Source organism: Anomaloglossus baeobatrachus, chromosome 12 (genome assembly GCF_048569485.1).
Source record: "Anomaloglossus baeobatrachus isolate aAnoBae1 chromosome 12, aAnoBae1.hap1, whole genome shotgun sequence".
NCBI lineage: Eukaryota > Metazoa > Chordata > Amphibia > Anura > Aromobatidae > Anomaloglossus > Anomaloglossus baeobatrachus.
The window spans coordinates 85986107-86008102 of NC_134364.1; the positions used below are offsets into that span (position 1 = coordinate 85986107).

General features: G+C 45.4%; 1 protein-coding gene across 1 annotated transcript in view; it reads left to right on the forward strand.

Annotated features, from left to right (window-relative positions):
* The first annotated feature begins 8170 nt into the window (after nt 1–8170).
* Nucleotides 8171–21996, forward strand: part of AKAP6 (A-kinase anchoring protein 6) — a 460428-nt gene continuing 446602 nt past the window's right edge. Inside the window, exon 1 of the mRNA XM_075329663.1 lies at nt 8171–8298. The gene's annotated coding sequence lies outside the window, so the exon portion shown is untranslated. The remainder of the gene's footprint in view (nt 8299–21996) is intronic.

The window sequence follows — 21996 nt, forward strand, 5'->3', positions numbered from 1 at the left end:
TCTGGGGGTTGGGGGTAGGTCGTATGTGCCTGCTGTACCTGGCTGGCATACAAAAATATGGCAAAACCTATGTTGATTTTTATTTATTTTTTTTAATCATTAAAAAATAAAAGAAAAAAACCCAAACACATAACCCTAACCCAAGGGTTAGGGGTAAAAAAAAATGATTTGGCTACCGCTGCATTTTCTATTGCTAGCTAAGGGTAACCAAAGTAGCTACTGGCTGTTAACCCCCACTGCTTGGTGTTATCTTCTTTGGCAATGGAAAATCCAGGGAAGCCCCCAACCCCCAGCTGCCTATTTGTACCCAGCTGGGAACCAAAAAAATAGGGAAGCCCTTTCTTTAATTATTTCATGAATTTCATGAAATAATTTAAAATTAAAATGACGTTCACGTCGTCCAATTTTTGTGTCCAGCCAGGTACAACTAAGCAGCTGGGGATTGGAGTCTGCAGCGCAGGTTGACCCAAGATTTCTAGGCCCCCCTGTTGCAAATTGCAGTCCGCAGCCGCCACAGAAAATGGCGCTTTTATAGAAGCCAACTTCTCCAGTGGCCCTGGTGCCGGGTGGCACGCTAGGTAATAAGGGGTTAATACCAGCTTTGTTTTACCAGCTGGTATTAAGCCTGAGATTCTTAATGTCAGTCCAAGTTTGTCCCGGACATTAAGAATCTCCAGTAAAGGGTTAAAAAAAGGACACCCCACAGAGAAAAAATACTTTATTATAAATAAATACACAGACACATTAGGGAATCCATCTTTATTACTCCCTCTCACCCCTCCACGATCCTGGTCTTCTATTTTCTTCAACCCATGCAGCTCTGCTCTATCACACAGCACAGGGAGGAAGAACGCTTCTGTTTCCTGTGCTGTGTAATCGAGCAGAGGCTGCAGCGGGTTGGTACTCGGTGATGTTACCGCTGCCACCTTTGTCATAGTAACCTACTGAGCGGGTTACTACAGCAACGGTGATCTCCGATCAGCTGATTCCCGACGCCGCTATTCAGCAGCTCCTGCATGAGCCAATGAATAGCGGCGCCGGTAAATAGGGAGTTAACTCCTGCGGCTCCTGCAGGAGCCAGAGCATAGGGCCCCAGTAATCAAGTGATCGGAGATCACCGATGCTACAGTAACCCACTCGGTAGGTTACTTTGGCAACGGTGACGTTACGTCTCCTAGTACCTACACTACCTACACACTAAATCTGTCCCTAGCTCAGCAGCACCTCCCCATACACTAGCTGACTGTGGATCACACTGCCGAGCACAGCGCCGTCAGCAGTCATATAGAGATGATGATGCTGTGCAGCCAGCCAATCACTGTAATGCCACAGCCATGTTGGTTGTGGCATTACAGTGTGTGACAGCCAATCCCTGCATGTGGACTGACTCTGTAAACAGCGCCCACATGCAGGGAGGGGAGCCGAGCCTCTGCCAGAGCATCTTGCCGGTACTCAGAGCTCGCAGAGTATACCGAGCACTGAGATACTCGGGCGAGCACCGAGTAGCGACGAGCATGCTCGCTCATCCCTAGTAATAACTTGCTGATTGGTAAGACGCTCACCATGAGACCCCACTGATCCTTTGGTAAGGCTCTCACCATGGACCCCACTGATCCAGAGAACTGTATAATCTATTCAGGGCTGGCCTTAGTCTGGATGGTGCCCTGTGTAAAACTTAACTTTGTTATCCCCACCCTACTGATTTTTTAACCAGTTTCCCAGGAAACAAACGAGGATAGGAGGCCATTTTTTCATATCATAATAAAATTGATCTCTTCAAATATATTGTACAATAAACTCCTCCCAATTTCTGCTGGAGAATCTGCCCCCAAACAATATAATTGGGCTCAACACAGCCCTTCACACAATAGAATAGACTCCACACATCCCTCCAAACAGTATAATGGCCCCCAAATAGCCCTCCAAATAGTATAATTGGCCCCAACACATAGCCCTCCAAACAGTATAATGGCCCCCACACAACCATCCACACAGTATATTGGACCCACACAACCATCCACACAGTATATTGGACCCACACAACGCTCTACAATGTGTAAGGGTTTGCATACAGTATAACAGCTTCCAATAGCCCTCCAAATAGTTAAATGCCCCCACATATCCCTACAAACAGTATACTGGCCCCTTACAGAGACCTCAGAACAGTGTAATCGCCCTATATCCCTCAAAACAGATTAACGGCCCCCTCACAGCCCTCCACACTGAGTATTGTCCCCCTCACAGTTCTCCAAACAGCATAATGGCCCACACAGAGCCCTCCAAACTGTAGAATAGTCAATACATAGCCCTAGAAACAGTATAATTGGTCCCTTAGAGCGCTCCAAACAATATAATTGAGCCACACACAGCCCTCCATACAGTGTAATGGCCCTCACACATCCCTCCAAAACCTCGTTACCTGTATAAAAGACACCTATCCACACATTCAATCACACTCCAACCTCTCCACCATGGCCAAGACCAAGGAGCTGACTAAGGACACCAGGAAAAAAATTGTTGACCTGCACAAGGCTGGGATGATCTACAAGACAATAGGCAAGCAGCTTGGTGAGAAGGCAACAACTGTTGGCGCAATTATTAGAAAATTGAAGAAACACAATATGACTGACAATCTTATTCAGTTTGGGGCTCCATGCAAGATCTTGCTTCATACATTAATTATGAAGTAATAGCCAACAGACCACCGTTGTGTAGAGTTAAATTATGGTATGGAAGAGGAAATGGTAGAAACAAGGGTATAGCTTTATTTACAGGAGATAAGCGTTTATGAACGTGAACGAGGTTTAAGTAATCTGGTAACAATGCAGAGAAGAAAGGCAATTTCCAGCACAATCCATACGGTAATAAAATCAAAAGCTTATTCCAAGGATTAAAACTTAAGCAGGATCCATTTTGAGTTTATTACCGTGTGGATTGTGCTGAAATCTGCCTTTCTACTCTTCATTGCAGTCGCTGTGTTCACCCGCTGGCACTGGCACCTGATGGAGGCATTACCCCCCGCTAATATAATAGAGTTATAATACAGTTATATGGTGAGCCTGGTTTTTGCCTTCTTGCTACCTAATCTGGTAACAGTCAAGTTTAACACACTGCAGGTTCTAGCTGGAGCACCCCAACTAGATATCGCCCCAGCTATTACAAATAGCATTTCAAAAGTTCAACCAGGCAAGCGCAAAATATTCACAACTGCACTGCACTAACAACCTAGCAGGCCTCTGCTCTGCTACTTTGGCAGTGCGGTTACCGTGCTCTGGCTACTGATGCCTACGCTACATCCAATAAAGTACACACACCAGTAAAAACTCACAGTACAGTCAAGGGGGAATAAGTCCACTCCCTGGAGTTCGATTCTGTAATGCACGTCGGTGCGCACTTCTCCTTGCAGGGCAGGGGGGAGCTCTTTAACTCACGTGTACCCGGGGTCTCCAAACTCCTCTGGGTGATGTCTCTTTTTGAATTTGGATTCACCAACCTAGGTGCGCCCCAGTCCTGTACTCGCTTGATGGTGAGCAGAGCTCTCCCACGGTCAGGCTCATTTTATCTCTTGCACAAACACTAACCTCTGATTGTGACACCCGGTCAGCGTAGGGGTAATTATACCATCACTGTTTGCCCGAAGGGCAACAAGAGGTACCCTAACTAAAGACCTAATCAAATAAACTTAATTAAATTATATAAATGGACAAAAGGTAAAATTGGCAGGTGGGAAGCCAATTCCGTATAAAATAAGTGTGGCCGCAGACCGACACTACTCTGGATAAATTCCTAACGTAATATGGCTGGCTATCACCTACACTGCCTGTTAAAAACTAACAGCTAATAGCTTGAGCCCCCTGATGAAGCCAGTCATGGCGAAACATGTCGGGGAAGCTATTAGCTGTTAGTTTTTAACAGGCAGTGTAGGTGATAGCCAGCCATATTACGTTAGGAATTTATCCAGAGTAGTGTCGGTCCGCGGCCGCACTTATCTTATACGGTATTGGCTTCCCACCTGCCAATTTTAACTTTTGTCCATTTGTATAATTTAATAAAGTTTATTTGATTAGGTCTTTAGTTAGGGTACGTCTTGTTGCCCTTCGGGCAAATAGTGTTTGCATTTTATCTCTTGCACCCGGCACCATACCTCTTCTCAAACCGCTGTTCTCGAGCAGAGGACAGGCTACATGTCCTCTCACACTCTCAGACGACTACTTCTTAAAGTCAAAGCACTTTTAACCATTTCATTGCGGCAATACCCATACAAAGAAAAAGCCCATAACTATACGGGAAAACCGTCATGGATTAAAATCCTACAAGGCACGCAATGTCCCCCTGCTCATGCCAGAACACGTACAGGCCTTAAATTCGTAAATGAGTATATGGATGATCCGGAGGTGGCATGGAAGAAGGTCATATGGTCAGTTGAGACCAAAATTGAACTTTTTGGTATCAACTCCATTTGCCGTGTTTGGAGGCAAAAGAAGGATGAGTACAACACCAAGAACACTGCCCCAATTGTGAAGCATGGGGGTAGAAATATCATACTTTTGGGGTGCTTTTCTGCAAAGGGGACAGGACAACTGTACGGTATTGAAGGGAGGATGGATGGGGTCATGAATTGCAGGATTTTGGCCAACAACCTCCTTCCCTCAGTAAGAGCACTGAAGATGGGTCGTGGCTGGATCTTCCAGAACCATGACCCAAAACACACAGCCAGGGCAACTAAGGAGTGGATCTGTAAGAAGCATTTGGAGGTTCTGGAGTGTCCTAGCCAGTCTCCAGACCCGAACTAATAGAAAATGTTTGGACGGAGCTGGAACTTAATGTTACCCAGCGACAGCCCCAAAACCTGAACAATCTGGAGATCTATATGGAGGAGTGGGCCAAAATCCTTGCTGCAGTGTGTGCAAACCTGGTCAAGAACTACAGTAAACGTCTGATCTCTGTAACTGCAAACAAATGTTTCTGTATCATATTAAGTTCTGTTTTTCTATTGTATCAAATACTTATTTAATGCAATAACATGAAAATTAATTATACAAACATACAATGTAATTTTCTCGATTTTGGGGGGGGATTCTGTCTGTCATAGTTGAAGTTACCTACCATACAAATTACAGACCTCTCCATTCCTTTTAGGTGGTCAAACTTGCAAAATCGGCAGTGAATCAAGTATTTTTTGGACTATAAGACGCACTTTTCCTCCTCAAACCTTGGGAGGAAAATGAGGGATGTGTCTTATAATCTGAATGTAGCTTACTAGGGGGCCGTGGAGCAGGGTCACAGGAGGCAGGGGAAATGCTGCGGGTGGTGCACTGTGCTGCGGGCATACTGCTGGAGGTGCGCTGTGCTGCAGGCGGTGTGCTGCAGGCGGTGTGCTATGCTGCGGGCTTGCTGCGCGTTATGCTTGCTGTTGGCAGTGAGGCAGGAGCCACCATTCTGAAAATGGTGGTGCGGGCTTCAAATAATAGCACCCTGAGTCGGCACGTGTGCAGATGGAGCTCTCAGCTCGAAATCTCATCTGCGTACATGCCGCCTCTGGCCCATTGATCTCCCTGCATCGGACTTAAGGAAAATGGCGCCCGGAGGTGGCGCATGCGCAGATGAGATCTCGGCTTGTCTTTGAGCCAATGTCTATTATCTATCTATGGTATATCTCCATCTATTATCTATCTATCTACTGTATCTATTATCTATCTATTTGTCTATCTAAGGCAAATGCATAGATGAGAAAAACAAGACAGCACTCCAAGAGTAACAAAAAAGTGTGGACTTTATTAACCGATTTGGCCATATATTTTTTTCACTTTTGTAGTGTTGCCTTCTTTTTTTCATCTATTAATTTGCCATGTATTAACTTGTATTTTGTTTTTGTTTTTTTAACTTCTATCTAGCTTTTAGCTATCTATCTATCTATCTATCATCAATCTCTCTATTCATCTATCTATATATCTTCTATCTATCTATCTATATACACTGTGTGCAGAATTATTAGGCAAATGAGTGTTTTGATCACATGATACTTTTTATACATGTTGTCCTACTCCAAGCTGTATAGGCTTGAGAGCCAACTACCAATTAAGTAAATCAGGTGATGTGCATCTCTGTAATGAGGAGGGGTGCAGTGTAATGACATCAACAGCCTATATGAGGAGTGCTTAATTATTAGGCAACTTCCTTTCCTTTGGCAAAATGGGTCAGAAGAGAGATTTGACGGGCTCTGAAAAGTCCAAAATTGTGAGATGTCTTGCAGAGGGATGCAACAGTCTTGAAATTGCCAAACTTTTAAAGTGTGATGACCTAACAATCAAGCGTTTTAAATAGCCAACAGGGTCGCAAGGAGCGTGTTGGGCAAAAAAGGCGCAAAATAACTGCCCATGAATTGAGAAAAATCAAGCGTGAAGCTGCCAAGATGCCATTTGCCACCAGTTTGGCCATATTTCAGAGCTGCAACGTTACTGGAGTATCAAAAAGCACAAGGTGTGCCATACTCCGGGACATGGCCAAGGTAAGGAAGGCTGAAAAACGACCACCTTTGAACAAGAAACATAAGATAAAACGTCAAGACTGCGCCAAGAAATATATTAAGAATGATTTTTCAGAGTTTTTATGGACTGATGAAATGAGAGTGACTCTTGATGGGCCAGATGGATGGGCCAGAGGCTGGATCAGTAAAGGGCAGAGAGCTCCACTCCGACTCAGACGCCAGCAAGGTGGAGGTGGGATACTGGTATGGGCTGGTATCATCAAAGATGAACTTGTGGGACCTTTTCGGGTTGAGGATGGAGTGAAGCTCAACTCCCAGACCTACTGCCAGTTTCTGGAAGACAACTTCTTCAAGCAGTGGTATAGAAAGGAGTCGGTATCGTTCAAGAAAAACATGATTTTCATGCAGGACAATGCTCCATCACATGCATCCAACTACTCCACAGCATGGCTGGCCAGTAAAGGTCTAAAATATGAAAAAATAATGACATGGCCCCCTTGTTCACCTGATCTGAACCCCATAGAGAACCTGTGGTCCCTCATAAAATGTGAGATCTACAGGGAGGGAAAACAGTAAACCTATGGGAACAGTGTCTGGAGGCTGTGGTGGCTGCTGCACGCAATGTTGATCGTAAACAGATCAAGCAACTGACAGAATCTATGGATGGTAGGCTGTTGAGTGTCATCAGAAAGAAAGGTGGCTATATTGGTCACTAATTTTTTTGGGTTTTGTTTTTGCAAGTCAGAAATGTTTATTTCTAAATTTTGTGCAGTTATATTGGTTTACCTGTTGAAAATAAACAAATGAGATGCGAATATATTTGGTTTTTATTAAGTTGCCTAATAATTCTGCAGAGTAATAGTTACCTGCACAAACAGATATCCTCGTAAGATAGGCAAATCTAAAAAAAACCCCTCCAACTTCCAAAAATATTAAGCTTTGATTTTTATGAGTCTTTTGGGTTGATTGAGAACATAGTTGTTGATAAATAATAAAAAAAATCCTCTAAAATACAACTTGCCTAATAATTCTGCACACAGTGCATCATCTATCTATATATCTTCTATCTGTATATCTATCTTTCTATTATCTCTCTATCTCTCTATCTATCTATAGTGTCTATCTATTATCTATCTCTCTATCTATCCCTCTATTATTTATCTATCTTTTATATATATCTATCTATGATTTATCTATCTATCCCTCTATCTATCTATTATCTATGATTTATCTTTCTATCTATGAGTTATCTATCTATTATTTATCTATCTATTCCTCTATCTATTAATCTATCTATTATGTATCTATTATCTATCTATTATCTATCTATTATCTATCTATCTATGATTTATCTATCTATTATTTATCCATCCATCCATCCATCCATCTATTATTTATCTATCTATTATTTATCTATCTATCTATCCCTCTATGTATCTATCTATCTATCAGATGTAATGTATTACATATTGTGTCTGTGTGATTCCCAGGTCTTGGTCTCCGGTGATGTCTTGTTTTCCTGGCTGACGGTGTGTTTTCCCCCCAGTATTGCTTTCTCATAGGTTGCATATAACAACTGTCATTGTAGAATATTCTTTCCCTATTTGTCTGAAGGTCCTTCCCATCATCCTGGGTATATCCATCCTCCCGGCCGTATCCTCCCTCCCTGTATCACATCCCAGGTTACTAAGGCAACTGCAACCCTAATGAGCAGCATCATCTGAGTTGATGTCACAGCATCATACAGCAGGTCACACACCAGCCGCTCTCCACCCAGAGTCTCCAACATAGGGACCGCAGTCCATGTGGAGGTGAGTGCGCCCATAGACTCGTAACTGGCCTTCCTGAGGATGCTGCTAAGGACAGTGGTCGCTGTGAGTGTGGGATGTGTGACAAGTGGTACCCACCCTTATAGCCCAGGGAGTAGCAGAGGGGAGGGATGGTGCAGATACACAAGGCTTCATGTGCACACTAGGAGACAAAGGCCTCACTATGAAAACACAGAGGGATATACCTACAGGAAGACACCTGACATGTGCTGATCTTCTACACAAAAAGCTACCAGCAAAAAACATACACGGCTGATACTATAGACATGGCTGATACTATAAACACGGCTGACACAATCCTCACATACAGCAATATAGTGAAAAATGCACAAAATGACATAAACCGTGAAGATTGCTCCATGTCATATTGTTTTACCCTGAATAGAGAGCAGATGTATCAGATATGTGTACACCAGTATAAATAAGTGTTAAACAGTACAGACATATAATTGTGTCACTGGTTATTATGGGACGCATTATTTATGTGGAATCTTCTATACGGTGACGCTATCATACTGTGGGGGCTTTAGCTCTATTCTTCAGCTTTGCTTATGAATATTCTTGCTATTGTATGTGATGCGACCAGCGTTTTGTTTTACAAAGTTGATATGAATGTGTGGTTTATCACTATATCACCCTGCATTTGCTGATTTATCTCATTTTCCCATAACACCAGGCCTTGTCATGCCTGCTTTGCAATGCATCATGGTTCATGTAGTCCGGCTGACTTCAGGGCGTTCCCCGTGATGCTGTCTGCAAGGATTTGGGTTTTCGCAGAATATTGATTTTCCAATGCTGCCCCTCCCCCTGCTATACCGGCCTGGTGAATGTAAAGAATTGGATTTCTCCCATGTGGTGCTCTGTTATTTTCCAGATGTGTTTTGCATCCCTTCGCTCTACTGAATTTTAACCCTTTTGTTGCTACACGCTGTGTCTGTAACCGAGAGTCTTTCTGCGCTGTAAGATCTGGAAACAATAATGCTAAAATGTTTAAATGATGCACTCCCTGCTGCTGTTATTCTGTGCCCTGTCCTCATTAAAATGTTATGTCAACACTTTCCTTTCAAAGTATACGTCTAAAGGAACATTAGAGCGCGTGTTTCAATGCGGTTGGTGGTTAGGCAATTTTTATGCGATGGAGTACTAACACCAAACCCCAAAATGTCATGCAAATGCTGCAAAATATATATTGTTTTGATTTGTCACTGGTATATCCTGATCTAGGCTGTGCAACATTTTTTTCAAAGCATACTTGTGAATTTTTGAGTCATATTACTAAATTTGAACCTGGCAGACATGTGAAAAACTGCAATTTCATACACATGCATAATACCCTAGGCAAATAAGACCACTGGTGCTCAAGTCACGCCCGCCCCACCTCCCCTATGGGTCAGAAAATAAGGTAATAGAACGCCTAATACAGCACTTTCTTCAAGATGGGTCAGGAAACAAGCTCAAATGACCAATTACACGAATATTGTCATCTTATTCATAAAAAAAATACCAGTTAACGTAAAAGGGGATGTCCTTTAGGAGTGTCGCACAACATAAAAAGGATGTCCTTTCGGAGTGTGGAACAGCATAAAAAGGGATATTCATTAGGAGTGCGGCACAACCTGAAAAGGGTATACTTTAGGCCTCCTTCACACGTCCGTGTCTCCGGTACGTGTTTGATCCGTTTCCTCATGTACCGGAGACACGGGCACACGTAGACCCATTAAAATCAATGGGTCTGCGCTCACGTGCATGTTCTGCAATGGACCGTGTGTCCGTGTAGAGCATACGTATGCCCGTATGCTCCACACGTAGACATATCCTTTTTTCTCCGGCATCACAGGTGTCACACGGAACGCAAACGGACCAAATGGAGGTGTTCCTTGTGACGCGCACTGGAGAAAACACACATGTCTGAGACAAAAAAAACTTTACTCACCTTATCCAGCCCTGCTGTCTCTGCCGTTTCTGTCCCTGCCGTTGCTGTCACTTGCTTCTGACCTCCGCTCATTATGCTCATTGCATATTCACTTCACTGCGGGCCAGAAGCAGCAGCAGCGGGGAGTCGGCAGGACCGGAGACCGCAGATCAGCACCGCGAACAGCAATACCAGGGACAGGTGAGCAGAAAGTTCCCATTCTCCGTGTGTTATCATGGATAACACACGGAGAACACACGTGTGCCATAAACACGGCTCAAGGAGGGCAATACGCACCTTTGACATGTCCGTGAAAAATGTGTGTGATTTTCACGGACGTGTGAAAGAGGCCTTAGAAGTGTGGCACAACATAAAAAGGATGTCCTTTAGAGTGTGGCACAACATAAAAAAGATCTCCTTTAGGAGTGTGGCACAACATAAAAAGGAAGTCCTGCAGGAGTGTGGCAAAACATAAAAAGGGGTGTCCATTAGGACTGTGGCACAACATAAAAAGGATGTCCATTAGGACTGTGGCACAACATAAAAAAGATCTCCTTTAGGAGTATGGCACAACATAAAAAAGGATGTTCTTTCGTAGTGTGGCACAACATAAAAAGGGATGTCCTTCAGGAGTGTGGCAAAACATAAAAAGGGGTGTCCATTAGGAATGTGGCACAACAGAAAAAGGGATGTTCAATAGGAGTGTGGCACAACATAAAAAGGGATGTCTTTTACTAGTGTGGCACAACATAAAAATGATGTCCTTTAGTAGTGTGGCACAACATAAAAAGGATGTCCTTTAGGATTGTGGCACAACATAAAAAGGGGTGTCCTTTAGGAGTGTGGCACAACATGGGGTACAATTTCATAGTTATACAGTGGCATGTAAAAGTTTGGGCACCCCTGATCAAAATTACTGGTATTGTGAACAGTTAAGCAAGTTGAAGATTAAATTATCTCTAAAAGACATAAAGTTAGATCTGACACATTTCATTTGTATTTTAGGCAAAAAAATTAAATATTTTTTTACATTTGAAAAATTACAAAAAGGGATATGGTCTGATGGAAACATTTGGGCATCTTTGGAGATTTGTGTGCTCTTATAACGTTGATTAAGGTTCCAGACCTTAATTAGACTATTAGGGTTATGGCTTGTTCACTATAATCATTAAGAAAGACCAGGTGATGCAAATTTCACCGCTTTATAAACAAACAGTCTCCTCTAACTTGTGCCAGAAAACAGCGACATGGGTTCTTCTAAGCAGCTGCCTAGCACTCTGAAAATCAAAATGGTGTCGGCCCAAAAAGCAGGAGAAGCCTATAAAAAGATAGCAAAGCGTTTTCAAGTTGCCCTTTCCTAAGTTTGAAATGTAATGGCTGGCTACAAAAAGCATCTACAATCTGTGATACTTGCCAAAGGGGGTGCTACTAAGTACCAACCATGCAGGGGACCCAAACTTTGGAATCGGCCCACTTTTCTTTTTTGTTAATTTGGAAATGGTAAAAACAATTCTTTGTCTAAAATACAAATGAATTGTGTAATCTATAACTTTATGTCTTTTAGAGATCATTTCATGTTCAACTTGCTTAACTGTTGACAATAACAGTAATTTATGCCAGGGGTGTCCAAATTTTTACATATCACTAAATATAGGAACTACTCATTGGTTGCAGACAGTTTCCAGTCATTTTACATATTACCAGGGATAAATATTAATATTTATCCTTGACATACTATATTTTAAATGGCAAATCCAAGTATATTTATGGAAACTAATATAGTTTAATTATAATGGGTCCCAATTGGATTCAGTTAAGGAGTCCAGCATTTGACAGATACTCTAATGGAAACCGAAGAGACCCCATTATAGTTTAGATACCATATACAGTATAGATAGCTTGTAAGAAAAAATCCTTACTGAGACATTTGTGATTATAGTTTAAGCCTATAAACTGTGATACTGCCTGCTGAAACACAATAAGAACTGGAGATTTTAATTGGCTGAAGTAAAAATATATATATTTTATTAATCAAACATTATACCAAATATAGAAAGAATTATAAAGACAAAAAACACCATACAATTAAAAACGAGGTGCCATTGATGTTCACAAGGGAAGAAAGGGGGAGGGAAAGGATCCCACCCTATCCTAATCCCACAAGAGGCAGACACACCAGTGTATATTAAAGGGTGTATCAGGGGAGTACAAGATATAACCATGTAATTATGATGGTAACCAAAGGATAATGAATAATATATAAAGGGGACATGGTTATTGCACATGCCAATGTATTCAATTTACTATAGTGCCCTATGTCCCAGCCATAATTAGACAGAGAAAAAATTACCCAAAGAGGGATGGTAAAAAGTTCTCATCCATGATGCAGTAGCCCCACCGATGTGCCTCTATCTGCCACAGAGGTCATCTTTATTTAGAGCAACAATTCTTTTTTAAGATCCTCAGAGAATCTTTTGCTATGAGGTGCCATGTTGAGCTTCAAGTGACTAGTATGAGAGAGTGTGTGAGCGGTAACACCAAATTTAACACACCTGCTCCTCATTCACACGTGAGACCTTGTAACACTAATGAGTCACCACAACAGGGTGGGAAAATGGCTAATTGGGCACAATTTGGCCATTTTCACTTAGGAGTTTACTCACTTTTGTTGCCAGTGATTCAGACATTAATGACTGTGTGCTGAGATATTTAGAGGACACCATATGTACAGTGTTATTAAAGCTGTAAACTGACTACTTTACATGGTATGAAAGTGTCATATCTTCAGTGTTGTCCCATGAAAAGATATAATGAAATACTCAAAAAATGTGAGGTGTGTACTCGCTTTTGTGAGATACTGTAGAGAGCTGATAATAAACACTGATCATTATACTTCCTGAAACATTTAATGCAATTAAATCATCAGAACCACTATTAGTACATGAATATAGCATCGTAATGACATTATGAGCACATGCACAGAGCTATCATGAGTACATACTGTAAGTACATCAAACAAACAACCATCAGAACATAAAAACAACACTAGAACTACAATCAGTACATGAATATAGCACCAGAACCATCACCTGTACATTGAATAAAGCACTGAAAATACCATTAGTACATGAGCACATCACCTGACCCATTGTCATTACATGAGTATATCACCGGAACTAGCTTAAATACATTAATATAGCAGCAGAACTATCATCATTATGTTAGTAGATCACTAGCATCATCAGTACATCACTACAAGAACAAAGCTTAGTACAGCGATCAATTGAAATGTCAGGTGTGACCCAAATACATTTGTATTGCATGAACCTAGAAATTGCAGTTTGTCCTTAACAATGATAAATATATTCTTGGAGTTGTTGTTACTAGCCATAAATAGAGAGCAGACCATACAGGAACCACAGTATGGATTTAATGCAGTCAGTATCACAAATAAACATTCACAACCCTAATTCCAATTTAGTATGAGCCTTAACTTTTTTGGAATTGGGGTTGTTAATCAAGGTAACCTTAAAAGGTGACATCTCCTCTGCTCATCCCTTTTTCCTCCATCTTGTCCTCAGACCTTGATGAATTTTCATGCCTTTTCAGGCTTCCCAACACTGTGCCCTTAAAAATAACAATGTCATTATAATGGTTCTGAATATGCTTTCTATCTGAATTAATAGGTTGCCCTCTCTGTGCTCACTGTCTAAAATATGTCCTCTACACGGTCCCTCTTCTGGTATACTGCACTGTCCGCCCTTATGAACTATATCCACCACACCCTCCGCTGTTATTATTATTTAACGGTCTTCAGCTTAATCTCGAGCCATGGCGACTTGATGGATGACCCTCTGTAGGAAGGTCAATCTTGTGCAAGTGTTGCGGGCGGGGAAGGACGCCGCTGCACAGTGCTCGCTAACGCTCGGGTCTGGCGCTGCCGCGATGGCTGCTCGGTGGCTTGAGCGCTGGGCCGGATCCGGGGACTCGAGCGGTGCTCCTCGCCCGTGAGTGAAAGGGGGTAGTTTGGTTTGCGGATTTGGTCCATGACGCCACCCATGAGTTGTGGTGAGGTTGGACACCACCGCTGCTGGTGACGGGGATCCCGGGAGCGATGGCAGGGAGCAGCTGGGATGTTGTTTTCCCCCTCCGTGGGTAGGGGTTGGTGGTCCCGGGGCCCGGTGAGATGACAGGGAGGCAGGGTTGGATGGGTGCAGGGTCGCTTGGACTGCGCAGCGCGGTGCCAGACAGCACGGTAGTACTCACTCAGCTACAAAGGTACGCAAAGTCTCTGGTAAACCAAACGGCTGGATGGACGGGTCCCGCAGCCGGCTGCTGTGGCTTCTCCTGGACGGTTGGTGGTGGCTGCCTTTCCCTGCACCTTTGTGTATGTTCGGTCCCGATGGATTCCCACCGCTCTGGCCCTTGGAACTCTAGCTGTGGCGGTAGCTGTATTTCCTTTTGATGGTCGAATGCTTGCCTTCAATCGGGTCTTAGCTGTTAGGAAACCCCTGGGGTTCCAGTCACTGACGGATTTGACCTCTAATGACGGCTCCAAGCCTGGTCGGGGTCCGCAGGCCCTGCCTGTGTGTGCTGGCTTCACTTCGCTCCCCAGTTCGGTACCGACGGGCCACCGCCCGTCCCCGGTCCTACGGTTCCGCGTTGATCTGCCTCTCCTGCAGATGGTCACCACCGTCTGCCAACCTTGCTCTTAGTGCCCAGGCCACACACCCGGACACGGTCAGTTTGCTCCTCCACTTCTCCTTTACTCCTCTCTCCTTCACTTCCCTAACTCAACTCCTTTCCTTTTCCCGCCTCCAAGACTGTGAACTCCTCAGTGGGTGGGGCAAACCACCTGGCTCCACCCCACCTGGTGTGGACATCAGCCCCTGGAGGGAGGCAACAAGGATTTTGTGTCTGGCTGATGTGCCTGTCTCAGGGTGGGGGTGTGTGCTGTAGTACCTGTGATGACCTGGCTAGTCCAGGGCGCCACATTCCCCCTTGGTTAAATGCAGACCTTTTGCGGGCTGCCCGTCCATCACCGGTTTTATTTTGAAAACTGTAAAAAAGAATAAATAACATGTAACGGTAAACATTAAGCATACTTCAGGTCATCTTGAACGTTGCAAAAACACATAGATATTTACATTTTTAATAACCACGGATGGCTTCCGCTCTCCCACCCAAGCAACCTGGCCCTGATGCTGCCCCTAAGAAAATGGGCAGCACCCCTTGACCCCAGTCCAGATCCAGACTGCCCGAGCGGGAACGGGTACGGTGTCTCGCACCTGGCTGTCACCTCAGGGGACCCCACGTCCATGGGGGGCCCCTGACCCCCGGAGGATCGCCACCGGTTGCGGTAGTGGCGGGCCTGGGCTATCTCTTTCCTCCAGGCCCATCCTCCAAATCAGCCTCTCCGGAGGTGGCAACGGAAACATGCCCCAACCTATTTACAATCCCACAAGTTCGTGGGTGCCCTGCAAGTTCTCAGGCATGTCCATAAGCAGTGTCTTATGCACGGTAGGGGGTAATCAACGGTTAATCAGGGGACAACAACTCCAGTCCCAACGGGGACGGTTCTCTTCGGATGGATAATCAGATGATTTCACAGTCATTCACTTAACAGGTTGACGGTACTGGTGGTCCCAACGGGGACAACGGTGCAATGGAGGGACCGCTGCCTTACTCCGACTCTTCCTCTGAGGTGGCCTCACCCTCTGCTTCCAATATTTCAAACATGCGGTGGCAGGCCTGTTGGGAAAGAGGCGCCCGGTATCCATTTCCACCGGTGCGCGGGATATAGAAATCTACCGGTCCACCGCCGTGGCGAAGGCTCTCACCCGCTTCCTCGGACTCTGAAACTGGCTCTGTATCAGGTCCGGAATCATGACTCCTAACCCCCTCACGGACAGGCGCTCCCTCTAGGGCCAGGCAGACTGCCGGGGCCTTCTTCTCCTCTGCGCCAGGTGGGTCGCCACCAGCCGCAGCAGCATCCAGGCCTCCAGCCTCCTCCAACTCTCCGGCCCCTGGGCCCTCGGCTGTCAGCATCTCGGGCCCCACCGCTGTAGCACGGGGCAGCAGGTCAGGTAGGTTAGCGCTGGGGAGCCCCATGGGTAGTGGCAGGGACGGTACAAGGGCCAGGATCGGACCGGGTCTCCCAGCCGCAGCGGCCGGTCCCTGTGGGACATGAGGCGTGGGTCACTCACCAGCTCCGTCACGTCGGCTCCCATCTCGTGCATCTGGGCAATCTCAACCAGCGCTTCCACCTCGGTGGTCCACTGCTCCGCCAGGAGACGTATCTGATTCCGATGACGTTGGTTAGACTCAGTTACTCGGGCCCTCACCCACGCCACGGTCCCGGGCGCGGGCTACTGGGCCTCAGGCGGTGCGGACATGGTATCGCGGCTTCAGGGTTCCAGGAACCGGGTTGTTTACAGAGTCCTGGCGTCCCTGCTTCTATGGCCTTGGTTTACATGCGGCCGGACGCCATCCTTCCCCTCTTGGTCTTCTCTCGGCACCTCATCTTCAGGGGCGGGGTTTCGGCTTTCGCGCCTCCACTGCTCGAGAAGACGCTCGAGCGGGAAAATCTTTGCGCCCAAGATGGCGGATTCTGAAATCTTTCGGCCGGACACCGCCGGCGGGGCACAAGGCGCACTTCTACCAGCCAGCAGAACGGTAAGATCCTGTTCGTGACGCCAAGTTGTCGCAGGCGGGGAAGGATGCCGCTGCGCTGCGCTCGCTAACGCTCGGGTCCGGCGCTGCCGCGATGGCTGCTCGGTGGCTCGAGCGGTGGGCCGGATCCGGGGGTTCAAGCGGCGCTCCTCGCCCGTGAGTGAAAGGGGGTAGTTTGGTTTGGGGATTTGGTCTGTGACGCCACCCAGGGGTGGTGGTGAGGTTGGACACCACCGCTGCTGGTGACTGGGATCCTGGGAGCGATGGCAGGGAGCAGCTGGGAATGGCAGGGAGCAGCTGGGATGTTGTTTTCCCCCTCCATGGGTAGGGGTTGGTGGTCCCGGTGAAATGACAGGGAGGCAGGGTTGGATGGGTGCAGGGTCGCTTGGACTGCGCAGCGTGGTGCCAGATGGCACGGTAGTACTCACTCAGCCACAAAGGGACGCAAAGTCTCTGATAAACCAAACGGCTGGATGAACGGGTCCTGCAGCCGGCTGCTGTGGCTTCTCCTGAACGATTGGTGGTGGCTGCCTTTCCCTGCACCTTTGTGTATGTTCGGTCCTGATGGATTCCCACCGGTAACCCACTCCCCAGCGTGTGTATGTGCCGGAGGAGCCCTTTTGCCCGCAGGCCCTTGGAACTCTAGCTGTGGCGGTAGCTGTATTTCCTTTTGCTGGTCGGACGGTTGCCTTCAATCGGGTCTTAGCTGTTAGGAAACCCCTGGGGTTCCGGTCACTGACGGATTTGACCTCTAATGGTGGCTCCAAGCCTGGTCGGGGTCCGCAGGCCCTGCCTATGTGTGCTGCTGGCTTCACTTCGCTCCCCCGGTTTCGGTACCGGCGGGCCACCGCCGTCCCTGGTCCTACGGTTCCGTGTTGATCTGCCTCTCTCCTGCAGAATGGTCACCACCGTCTGCCAACCTTGCTCTTAGTGCCCAGGCGACACACCCGGACACGGTCACTTTGCTCCTCTCCTTCTCTTTACTCCTCTCTCCTGTCACTTCACCTAACTCAACTCCTTTCCTTTTCCCGCCTCCAGGACTGTGAACTCCTCAGTGGGTGGGGGCCAACCGCCTGGCTCCACCCCACCTGGTGTGGACATCAGCCCCTGGAGGGAGGCAACAAGGATTGTGTGTCTGGCTGATGTGCCTGTCTCAGGGTGGGTGTGTGTGCTGTAGTACCTGTGATGACCTGGCTAGTCTTTACATGAGGTTTACATGAGGTTGCAATGTCACGAGAGCCCCCTAGCTCGATCACACCAGATTCTCTCTCCTCGCCTTCAGGTATATAAGTAATCAACAGGAAGTGAGAGCTGCTCACTTCCTTTTAAAGGGGAACCTGTCAAGTCCCCTATGTCCTTCAATCCAGCAGCATTCATACCTGTGTGCAATGCCCCAAATTCCATTTCTTTACCAGCCCTGACGCGGGTCTTCTGAACTTCCAGTCGATGCGTTAGTGTGAATAATGAAGCCACGGAAAGTGAACACCTAACTTCAAAGGCGAATTGACGAAGGCCAAAATGAGCCGCAGGCATGGTAAAGATTTCCTTCATGAGCTGGCGGTGATGACGGCTGGTGGAGAAATCATGTTATCACGCCCACCGGGCATGATAACATGGAGAGAGTGCCGATTAGTCTGGGGAAACAAAGTCCCATTGCTTAGTCAAGGCCCTTATTAGCATAGAAACTGCAGTTTCTAAGTTGTTTTCTTTATAAACATTCATATTAGTGAATAGCATTATACAGGGCTGGGTTAGGGAGGGGAATTTGGGCATAGCAGTTTGAATTTTGCTGGGTTGGAGGGTACAGGGGACCTAACAGGTTCCATTTTAATTAGTTATACGTCCAAAGGAGAGGGAAGAGAGAAGCCGGCGGTGATTGAGAGTGGGGCTCTCATGACGTCACAACCTCATGGGAGCTCCGCTGGAACGGCACGGTATAAGCTTTTTTATTTTGATGAGGTCAAACATGGAGAATGATAAAAGGTTGCCCTGGAAGTGGAAAACCCCTTTATTAGCTATAATTACCCCATGGTCTGTTGTTATTAGCTATAAGTGAGGAACTGTCTGCACTTATTGGTGCCACCACTAATACTTCCTTTATGTACACCCCTCCACTTGTCACTTGAATTTTCAGCTCCTTAGAGACACTTATCTTTTCTGCTCTCTTTACTGTGCCCTCATACTGCCCTTCATGTTGCCCCTCCCCAAACTGTGCTCCCATCTGACACTCCCCCCATGCTGATTTCTCTATACTGAGCCTTCACAGTTTTACTCCTTCTTCATATTGTCTCCCAATTTTGACCCCTCATACTACCTCATCCTCTATGAAGAACACTATCCCCACCTAGAATAAAAGTGACTTGCATCTTCGGCTTCTTAGAGAACTTTCCCTTTTCTATAACCTTCACCTCCTCTGTGGAACTTTAGTGACGTTCAGCAGTGTGATGAGGTGACCTCTTATCATGCTGCAGGTAGCTGATTTATGCGTTCTCTGACTGTGCAGTGTCAGTGCTCATATCCTCAATTATATATGTATCTTAAAAATGCTTATAAAATTTTATGTATGGAGCAATGGCCAGCAGTCAGCCTGTTGAGTAGTGTTAGTCACTCACGCTACTCACTTCGTATGCCTACACCACGGAAGCCACTATGCTGAATGTAAGAGGAAGGTACGGGGAAGGATGAGTAATATACTGTATATACAGTTTTTATATTTTTAATCAGCACCCCATACAGGAAGACATGAGGTAGTTTGTTGGCCTGGCCTGTGTGTAGGCCTCCATTTTAATGGCAGATTTGCTCTAAGTAAAATGTCTTTAACAATTTCTACACTTGTCTCATCCTTATCTGTAAAATACTGGAAATCAGGGTAGATATTTAGAAAAATTCCAACTATAAACTATGTATATAAAAAGAGTTAATTTGGAACCCCCACCTACATAGTTTAGGTTACCCCTTCTGAGAGGAAAGGCAGCAGGATATAGATCAGTGACCGTGGGGGACATTAATTGCTGCCAGATTTTGTGCACTGCCTGAGGCCAGAAAAACTATACACTATTTATAAGTGTGTACAGATTTCAGCCTGTGTGACAGGCGGAAATGAGAGGCCGCCAGAGTAAAATGGGAGTGAATGCAAGAGATTGCGGGAATAGTAACATATAGAACACAGGAAAAAGAAAAGGTAGCTGTATATAACGGGGTCAAGCAAACTGAATGTTCGGTAATAAAGTTTATTAAGTCAATCAACCCAAATCCATACGGCGGAATAAATACCATTAAAAACAGTTGGAAAATGCATAACAACACAAAGCTAAAAAACAAGGCCTACTAAAACACCATGATGGGGGTCAGGGTCCAAAACTCCCCCTATCTGCATCATATAAGAACACTAGCTTAGAAAGTGTAACGTATTACATACTGTGCATAAACTGCAAAACCAATCTGTGTAATATATAAAGGCAGACAGTAAATGATGACCCAATAAACAAAATAACAATAGATTCATAAATATATGTAAAAAATATTACTGCAATAAATACTACAAAAACACCAAGGAGAATAGGGGGGAAGGAAGTATAGCGACATGCGTATATGACCCCGGTCACAATCGGTCACAATCGGAACGATGACACATGTCACTATTTCACACCCCCTTACCTTTACTTTCCTTTGTCATCCCTTCTTGATTTTTCTGCAACAATAACTTTGGTAATATTTATTTATGTTATATATTCCTCTATTGTTATATTATTTATTGGTATACCTAATCTGGGTCATATACTTCAAACATTGCACAAACTCTTTTTGCACTTTGGCACTTTACAGAGTATGTAAAGTTTTTACTCTCTAAGCTATGGCATTTGCGGTTTTAGGCTGTGTGCACATGTTGCGTTTTTATGTGCAGATAATCTGCACATAAAAACGCATGCTTTGGCAGGAAAAAAGCTGCTGGAAAATATGCACATTTTTTATTGCATTGAGCGTTTTTTCACGTGCTTTTTTCCATGCTTTTTGTGTATTTTTTAGTCATGGCGACTGCGGGGGTTTAGGCTCTGTATTCCCACAGTCACCACCGGGTCATCAGCTGATTTGGAGCAGGGACCCAGAATTCATTGCCTGGACCGGTGCCCGCACCAATACCGGCAATTTAACCCACTAAATGCTGTGATCAGTGCGATTGCAGCATTCAGGAGACAAGGAGAGGAATTGCTTACCTCTCCCTGGTGATTGGGTCCCTGTAATGCGATCACAGGGACCTGATTGCTGCCATGGTAACCCTGGCTTGCCACTATGACGACCCCGGGTTACTGAGGTATGGATCACCTCACAGACCACCTACGTCACTGGAATTCCCTCCAGCAAGGTCCTGCAGTAAACACTAGGAGCAGGGAACCCCGGTGACATCACAAGGTGAACTGAGTTCATGCCGGGGGGATCTGCAGAAAACCCTGCTGATCTGCCGGCAATGAACTTGATTCACCTTGTGATGTCACTGGGGTTCTCTGCACCTAGGCCTCGCAGTCTGTACTGCAGGACCTTGCTAGAGAGAATTCCGGTGACATAGGTGTCCTGGAGGCGGCATGGAGATGTGAACCGAGTTCATGTCAGCGGCTCTGCAGTATACCCCGGTGATCTGCCGGCATGAATTCCATTCACCTTGTGATGTCACCGGAGTTCCCTGCAGTGGGTCCCACGGTAAAGACCGCGAGATGAGGAAATGGCTGCAGGGAACCCCAGAGACATCAAAAAAAGCACATAAGCACACACAAAAAAGCAACATGGGCATGCATTTTTCCTGCATTTTTCACTGACTCCATTGAAGTCAATTTGTGAAAAAAGCAGGAAAAAATGCAGAAACATGACGTGCTGCTCCTTTTTCAGCAAGAAAAACTACTAGGAAAAAAGGAGCATCATGTTCCCAGCAAATCAGGATTCTCATAGACTTTGCTGGGATGATTTTTCCTTGTTTTTATTGATTAAAAGAAGCAAGGAAAAAAAGCATGAAAAAAGCAACATGGGCACAAGGCCTTATATGATGAGCATTGTTTTGGAAACTTGTATTTAGCTTTGTGCTGCACTTTTTAATTGTTTTAAAT